This window comes from Octopus bimaculoides, chromosome 1, assembly GCF_001194135.2.
Source record: "Octopus bimaculoides isolate UCB-OBI-ISO-001 chromosome 1, ASM119413v2, whole genome shotgun sequence".
NCBI lineage: Eukaryota > Metazoa > Mollusca > Cephalopoda > Octopoda > Octopodidae > Octopus > Octopus bimaculoides.
In genome coordinates this window covers 165799080-165807672 of record NC_068981.1, presented here as the reverse complement: position 1 = coordinate 165807672, position 8593 = coordinate 165799080, and the positions used below count along the sequence as shown (strand labels likewise).

General features: G+C 33.9%; 1 protein-coding gene across 1 annotated transcript in view; it reads right to left on the bottom strand.

Annotated features, from left to right (window-relative positions):
• Positions 1-7950, bottom strand: part of LOC106869320 (EVI5-like protein) — a 301815-nt gene extending 293865 nt beyond the window's left edge. The window contains exon 1 of the mRNA XM_014915019.2: positions 7639-7950. The gene's annotated coding sequence lies outside the window, so the exon portion shown is untranslated. The remainder of the gene's footprint in view (positions 1-7638) is intronic.
• Between the last annotated feature and the right edge of the window lie 643 nt (positions 7951-8593).

Sequence of the window (8593 nt, the reverse complement as noted above, 5' to 3'; positions counted from 1 at the left end):
GGCACATAAAAGACACCATTTCGAGCGTGGCCGTTTTTGTGCGGGTGACACGTAAAAGCACCCACTACACTCTCTGAGTGGTTGGCGTTAGGAAGGGCATCCAGCTGTAGAAACTCTGCCAAATTAGACTGGAGCCTGGTGTTGCCATCCGGTTTCACCAGTCCTCAGTCAAATCGTCCAACCCATGCTAGCATGGAAAGCGGACGTTAAACGATGATGATGATGATGATGTTAAGTATGTTACAGACACTAAGACTACCTTAACTATAGTCTTTCATGTGAATAACATGCTCAAATTATTTCATTTCTAAACATTTCTATTTTTCTATGGCAACCAATGTACAATCTTGCATAAATACTAGCTGGTTTCATTACTAATACATCAAATACAACAAAGGCTATATACTGCTGAAGTTAGAAAAATAACAGAAATATGCTCAGAGTTGTTGGGCCTCATGGAGGCAATGACCAAGACGTTTGGCATAATGTTGTGCTTGAGAAGACCCATCATTGGCATAATGTTGTGCTTGAGAAGACCCATCATTGGCATAATGTTGTGCTTGAGAAGACCCATCATTGGCATAATGTTGTGCTTGAGATGACCCATCATTGGCATAATGTTGTGCTTGACTTGAGAAGACCCATCAAGCGAAGTAAAATCAGTCATGGCAGATACCAAAGTCATGCAAATGGCATCCATGCCGATGGTATATAAAAGCACGTATTACACTCTCAGAGTGGTTGGCATTAGGAAGGACAACCAGCAATAGAAACCATGCCAAATCAGACTGGGGTCTGGTGCAACCTTCCAGCTTGCCAACATTGGTCAAAACATCCAACCCATGCTCCAGCATGGACAATGGGTGCTAAATGATGTTGATGATGATTTATTGGAAAAAATGAAAACAGTATTGGTCACAGACTAATATTGTTTTCTTTTGTTTTTAAATTTCTTTATTACTAGTTTGACTTTTTAATCTCTTACCATTACCCATTTTTATTACTACCTGACATTCTCTTTCATCCATCTTTATTACTGTCATATATTAACCCCCCCTCTCTCACCATCACTAATCTTTATTACCAATACTTATCATTACCCATCTTTAGTGCTGTCTATCATTAGTGCTCTCTCTCTCTCCTTCTTACCTCAACCCAATTAACATCACCCTTCTTCATTGCTATCCATTTTCTCTCTCGCAATACTCTCTCTGTCACCCCTCGTTGACATAAATCAATTTCCCTCATCTCCATTATTTCCTCTTCTACCACCTCCCCCACCCTGTTTTCTTCATGTCATTCTTTTTTCCACTAATATGTCACTCATACTTATTCAATTTCTTTACCAGAACTAACAATATAGCTGCCAATCAATGTCTCTCTTCCATTACTACCTTTATCATTCTTTCCTACTTATCTCTTTGTTTCTCCCCACCATAATCTCTCTTTATCTTTCACTCACTTTTCAATTCACCCGCTTGGTCATGTTGCCATAACCCTTTAGCATTCATATTACTCTGTTAAATGTAAATGCTTATTCATTCATACTGTCTTGAATTAATCATGCATTACCTTGTTGTTTCAAAATTCGATGATGTGATTATTTATTTTTAGAATGACATTGCAGAGTAGGTGTGAGAGGTCAGGTCTGGCTGGTTAAAACATAAAATAGGTAGAATATTTGGGTTGGACATGGCTGGTTTAAATACTTAAAGGTTAAACAAATGGAGATGATACAGAGTAGAGAGGATTTTTATTCTGAGGATAAGGCAACCACTCTAGAGCTGGTGCCATGATAAAATACACTTAGTACACCCAGTGAAGTGAATGGTAAACAGATGACAATGTGTTGTCAAGGACATGACAACCTCTCCCATACTGAAGCCACAGTAAAATGACTCACCAGGAAATTGGGGGAAGTAATTAAAAAAGAAATTATTTCCTGTAGTATCAGCAATTACCTTTCCTAAGACACTATTACAATTTCATTGGGTAGCATTTTATAAAGTAATTGATGATAGGATGGATATCTGGTCATTGAAACTATGCAAAAAAAAAAAAAAAGAAAAGAAAGAAGAGTGTGACGTGGTCTTCTAATTCTCTAGGACAGTAGTAATTCCAAATTAGAACTGATATAAGTTGTGATGATCCATCAAACCCATGCCAGTATGGAAACTGCTGATGATGATTTATGTTTGAGATAAATAAATAAATAGATAGATAGATAGATAGATAGATAGATAGATAGATAGAGAGAGAGAGAGAGAGAGAGAGAGAGAGAGAGAGAGAGAGAGAGAGAGAGAGAGGTGGAGAGAAGGAAAAAAAGAGCAGAGAAAGCAGGCTATTCAAACAAAAGAAGAATGTTTAGACAAAACTATTTTTGTTATTTTTAAAGCTATCAATAGAATACAAATAAAATTCACGAACAGAAAATAGAAGAGGTAAAATGTTCAGAAATATTTTCAAACTGTGAAACATTCATTCATTTTGCTTCCATTTCACCTTTCTTGATATGTCTATTCTATGAAGTTACATGTTATTCGACTCATGTCTTCTTTTGGCATATTATCAAAAATAAACATTAAAAACAGAACCATGAAGCTAAAATAGTGAGCTATTGAGTAATGCTGATATTATGAAACAGAAATTGATAGAGGCAATAACTTTGTTCATTATTCTAAAAACTGACTATTCTCTACATGTTTAAGCGCATTCAGTGCCAAGTTTAAATAAATCTTGTTTCAGGGCTGGTGAAGAATTTGAAAATTTTCAACAGTAATCCAGAAAACTTGGTTTTCAAGCAAAAGAAATGCTGTATTTTACAAGTTAAAAGCTCTATTCAAGCAAGGACAACTACTCCCCACCTCCCAAAAAATAACAACAATTTATAGATGTACTTAAACAAAAGGATAATCTTCAGAAGAAGAAATAGTGGTATTTTAAAGTCTATCAATAAAAGGAAATGAAATATACAATGCCAACGATAGCGTGTCACCCAACAAGACTCTGCACTAAAAATTCATTCCAATATTTCCTCTTCAGAACATCAATCCTCTAGAATTCCATACCCAACCACATTATTTGTGGGTGTTGATTTACAGATGTAACAAGCTAAACATAAACTACATCAATCACACTAGTCTTGAAGGTTCTATGAAGGTCATAGGCACATCCTTCCTATAGAAATAAAATTAGAAAAAGAAACATGCCTTCTGCAGCTGTATATGAGACACTGAAAATGTACAAGATTTAGTCAAAATTATAATATATGACTCTATATGCTACGTCTGTATTCCACCAATGCAGGTTTTGTTTTGTTTTTTTTACAAATTTTGAGGCTGGTTATCTAATTGAAAACATGTTAGACTAGGTGCAGGTATGGTTGTGTGGTAAGAAGTTTGCTTCCCAATCACATGGTTTCAGGTTCAGTCCCACTGTATGGAACCTTGGGCATGTGTCTTCAACTATAGCCTCGAGCTGATCCAAAGCCTTGTGAGTGGATTTAGTAGATGGAAACTGAAAGAATCCTGTTGTGTGTGTGTGTGTGTGTGTGTGTGTGTGTCTGAGAATGACACCCACCATTGTTTGACAACCAGTGTTGTTGTGTTTCCATCACCATAACTTAGTTAAAATAAATACCAGGCTTGAAAAAACGAAAGTACTGGGGTCGATTCATTCAACAAAAAATACTTCTTCAAGGTTGTGTTCCAGCATGGCCACAATCTAATGATTGAAACAAGTAAAAGATAATAGATAAATGTGAACTAAAACATGTGAAGTATTTATGTTTATGTGTGCTGTGTGGTTAACACGTTTGCTTCCAAACCACATGGTTTCAGGTTCAGTTCCTTGAGCAAGCCTTTTTTTACTACAGCCCAGGGCTAATCAAAGCCTTGTGAGTGGATTTGGTTGATGAAAACCAAAAGAAGCCTGCACTTAACTATATATTCTTCATGCAGAAGACATTGTTGATAAATTTTTACAATGTCATTATTTTAACAATGCCTGATTACTGAATTTTTCACATAAAAAAAGAAAATATTATCTGGATGTAAACTCTACTCCATCATGTCACTGATAAAGACAAGTGTTGGGGAATTTCTCTAATATTTTGGTGAGGATCTGTTATCAGACACTTTGAGAACCATTGTGTTAGATTACACTTGGCTGTGTAGGTCTGATAAAGCTGAAACCTGTCCAGAGTTAACATAGTTCTTATCAAAGATCAAACTTATGCCCCAGTACGTTTCTATTTTTCAATCAATTTAAACATTTGAATTATCTCCCTTGCCTTCATCGACAAGAACTGTGGTTAATGCTAATTATTTTTTTTCTCATGTACTTTCAACTGATTAAATAACTCTTTGGTACTTAACTATTTTGTCCAATGCCAAAAGTAGCACACATACACAAGTGTGTGTGTGTGTGTATGAGAAGGGAGAAAGAGAGAGAGAATACCATTAAAGCCTTCTTTCATGCACTTGTACAGTGACCTACAATCTAGTGGTTTTATGTTGAATATCTTCTATCACGGATGGACTATCTTGTTAGGTTACTCTATATGGTTGATCTATTTGCTAGAAATGGCAGTCAAATCTCTCACAAATCACACCATTCCACCTTAAAAAGGAAAGGGTGTATTGGACGATGCACTAAAACTGAAAAAAAGAAAAGAAGAAAAATACAGATTTGTTACAGCTGAAACATTTTCTGATCAAAGCGTGTTCAATCGGGTTGACTTCCTTTCCATAGATGGATATCACATACAGTGATTATAGAAAATGAGGCAAACTAGTTAATGAGATAGAGCTGATGTCAAGTCTTCCCGTCTGATACACAGGCATCACACACACACACACACACACACTTGTATATGACATCAACTTCCTAGCGAGGAATCCTTCACTTTGCCCAGATAAAATTTATGACAAAAGTTGAAACCTTCAGTTTTAGCTCCAGGTCAGTCCTGATCGAACTAACTATGATCAAAGTCCTTTCAGCCGTGATCGTCTCGTATTTTACTCTGGACCACATACTTTTTCTAAAACGGTATTGTGTAATGTGTGAGATTTGGCTGCTATTTCTAGCATACGAACGACGACATTGAGACTTACTCGCTGGCTCGTTTCAAACCTTCAGTTTAGCATGAACAATAGATTGAAAAGACATTTGCTAAGAGTAAAGAGTAATTGGGGGATTGAGAATGCTCAGATCCTCCACACGCAGCTATTCTTATTTATTCATTATCTATTGCATTCCTTTGGGTATGTATATTCATTACAAAAACGTAATGTGTATGAAATCCTGCTTAAGTTTTCTCGTTAATTTTGCAATTATAATCGAATTATAATCTTATCATTGCCTGTTATTGTCTTATAAATAAGCGGAGAAATAGTAAGTTTAAAATAAATGAATAAATAAATAAACAACACAGCGTGTTCTCTTCTTTGTAGCCAAGTCAGCAGCAGACTACATAGTTTCAAACAAATTGGCACTGATCATATGAACAAATAAAATTCAAGATTTAGTTCCAACTATAATCTGCTCAGATAGTGGTTATCTACATAACAAGTATTTTCGTTTAACAGGAAAATAAGTACTAAATTGTGAAAAGAAAATGAATACAATTTTCTTTTTAAAAATCATACAAAAACAATAACATAAAAAATACATCAAAAGTGAGATAAAAGAGATATTCTAAAACTTATCAGAATTTATTAAAAAAAAAAAAGAATAAACATCTTAAATGTTCAAGTGCTTTCTCGAAAGAAACAGATTGAATTGTAATTAAATATCTACACATACACACCGCATAGACATAAGGTGAGTCATCTAATTGAGTTTTTACTATTGTTAATATTTATATAGAAAGTAACACGTTGAGATTTGGACGAAGGTAAATAGTCAAAAGTGGGAGGAAATCGCAAGAAAATAGAGCTGTTTCTATAGTGCTCCATGAAAATGGATTTCTAAGACACCTACATTTGTGCGGCACAATTTATTCAAACAGTTTCGGTTAATATACCACAGTATCTAAATACTTCCTTTATTTCCGAGTTCAAATTACAATGGAGTTGGCTTCCGGGACCGATGAAAGAAGTACAAGTCGAGAACTTAGATCGATTAAATCGAAGCGAAGGTGAAGAATACGCACACCACCCATTTTCGGCGTAACCCTAACGATCGAAAACGGGTGGTGTTCGTATTCCTTACCTCTGCCCTTAAATCGACTACAGCCCTCGCACCTAATATGTGGTTTTGTACCTTACTAATAATAATTGTAATAAATATATTTAACAAAAGTCGATTAGCACTGTTGGGGATTGATAAATAAATAAACAAATAAAATTGTGATTTGTTTAGAAAGCAAAAACGAAATCCGTTTGTTGATAATCTAAAGCTTGCATGTCAATAAACAAGGTAAGGCACACATACACACGCTATTACAAGAATGGAGTAAAGCATAAAAACAGAGGTTGGTGGGGAAAAATGCTGAGATGTGTAAGAATAGATGTATCTAAGGAATGTAATTTGAAGAGAAGATGCGAGTGGTTGTTTTTCTGACACGAAACAGTAGGAATGACAGTCAGACAGGAGACAGTTGTATAGATGAATTAAAAGATGCCAGAGTAAAGACAAGGAGGTGAGCTGGCATGCTTGTAGAAGCCTGCCTAACAGACAGATGTGTAGTCAGCCTCACAGATTGCATTGTGTAGAAAATAGCGATAAATATAAGTACCTTCAAACATCCAGATTCGAAAATGTTTTTTTTTTATAGATAAACAAATAAATAATATTAGATAATTATCAATATAATCCATTAAATTGTAGAGGAAGAGAATGAAAGAGAAATGGAAATAAAGGTGTGTGAAATAAACTTAATTAAAAAGCGATAAGTTGTCGGTGAAAGTACATGGTGAAATTGTTGAAATATTCTTTATATTGCAGACACAAATATATATCAATTCTATTTGTAAATAAAAATAAAGCTGCATAAACAACATCTATTTAATTGGTTATAAATATATCAAAGGGTCTTCGCCAAGAAAAAAAAGAAAGTTGATCTTATGTCGAAATATATATGTATTAATATACGGAAAATACTAAGCATTTCAAAGCAACGCGGTGCTTTATGATACAGTATGGAGAGCACCAGCTGTAATACGGAAAATGTAAATACAAGTTTTAAATGGTATTTACCTCTTATAATTCTAATATGTGCGCGTATACAATCAGGTTTATTATAACATGTTTCCAAGTCGTTAATACAAGATCCAGTTGTCTGTCTAAAAATCGACTATTTTCAGACAGGGTATGGGGAAGTACTTGTATCAGGCCAACTATAAGAACCGAGCTAAAATGGAATTTGTTATTGAAGAATGTAGCAGAGAAGTCACATAATATTCTGTTGAAAGCAGCAATTAGATGACTAGAAATTACGCAAAAGCCACGCATTGATTTATAAATAATACTTTGTAACATGAAAATCAAATCGTAAGAAAACAAATGTTATCAATAGCAACCATCATTTGCGATCGATACGTCTTAAAACATTTAGAATTCATCAACATCTTAATAGAATCTTTGGGTAAATATCATAAATGGAGGGAGGAACTGAAAGAAAATAGTAAAACTTACCAATAAGGTGATATAGTTAGAAAAATCCAGGTCTGATTATCCAGCGACCGAAAATTAAAAGTTTGTTGACATCCTATATACCAAACGCCCTCCGAACACCATACTAAAATGTTTTATTATTTTTATTTTTGCTTAGCACATCAAGAAGCTATTTATAAAGCACTAGCTGATTGGTCGCTGTATCTCGATGATTTAGCCATAATATTTAGTTGGTACCACAGAGTGTTACAAAGCCAAAACCTTCGCGATTTGTAGAAAATTGAAACATCAATTAGACGACACTCCTGTGCTGCTATTGATATCTCAGTGATGGTGACGGTGGCGAATGACACTTTACGGTGACAAATTAAACACTTCACTTTTGAACACATTTCCGCATTAGTTGAGTGAAATGTCTTTCCGTTTCCATAGTTGTTTCTTTATTTTATGATTATTATTTTTGTTTCACTTTCCAATTGTCATTACATTTTAACATTGAATGTTTTGTTTAATTATTGGAATGAAAACAAAAAAGAAAAGATATATGATTATTAATATTTTAAACAATTTTTTAATAGCATTTTTATCGAAAATAATAATTGAAATATTCTTCAAATAACAAATTAAAAAATTGATTAAATTTAAAATGAAATTAAAAATGAAATTTTAAAATTTGCATTATCTGTTCGTGTATGATCATACTCATAATATATATATATATGTATATATATATATGCACACACATACGTATAGAGATAGACAGATACAGAGAGAGAGAAAGAGAGGAAATGAGTGTGTGTATATGTATTTATCTATCTATCTATCTATCTATCAATCTGCCTGGCTGTATGTATCTATATCTATATACACTAACACAAATATACATACATACATGCATACACACACACATATATGCATATATATATATACATATATATGCATATTTATATATATATATATATATATATATATATAT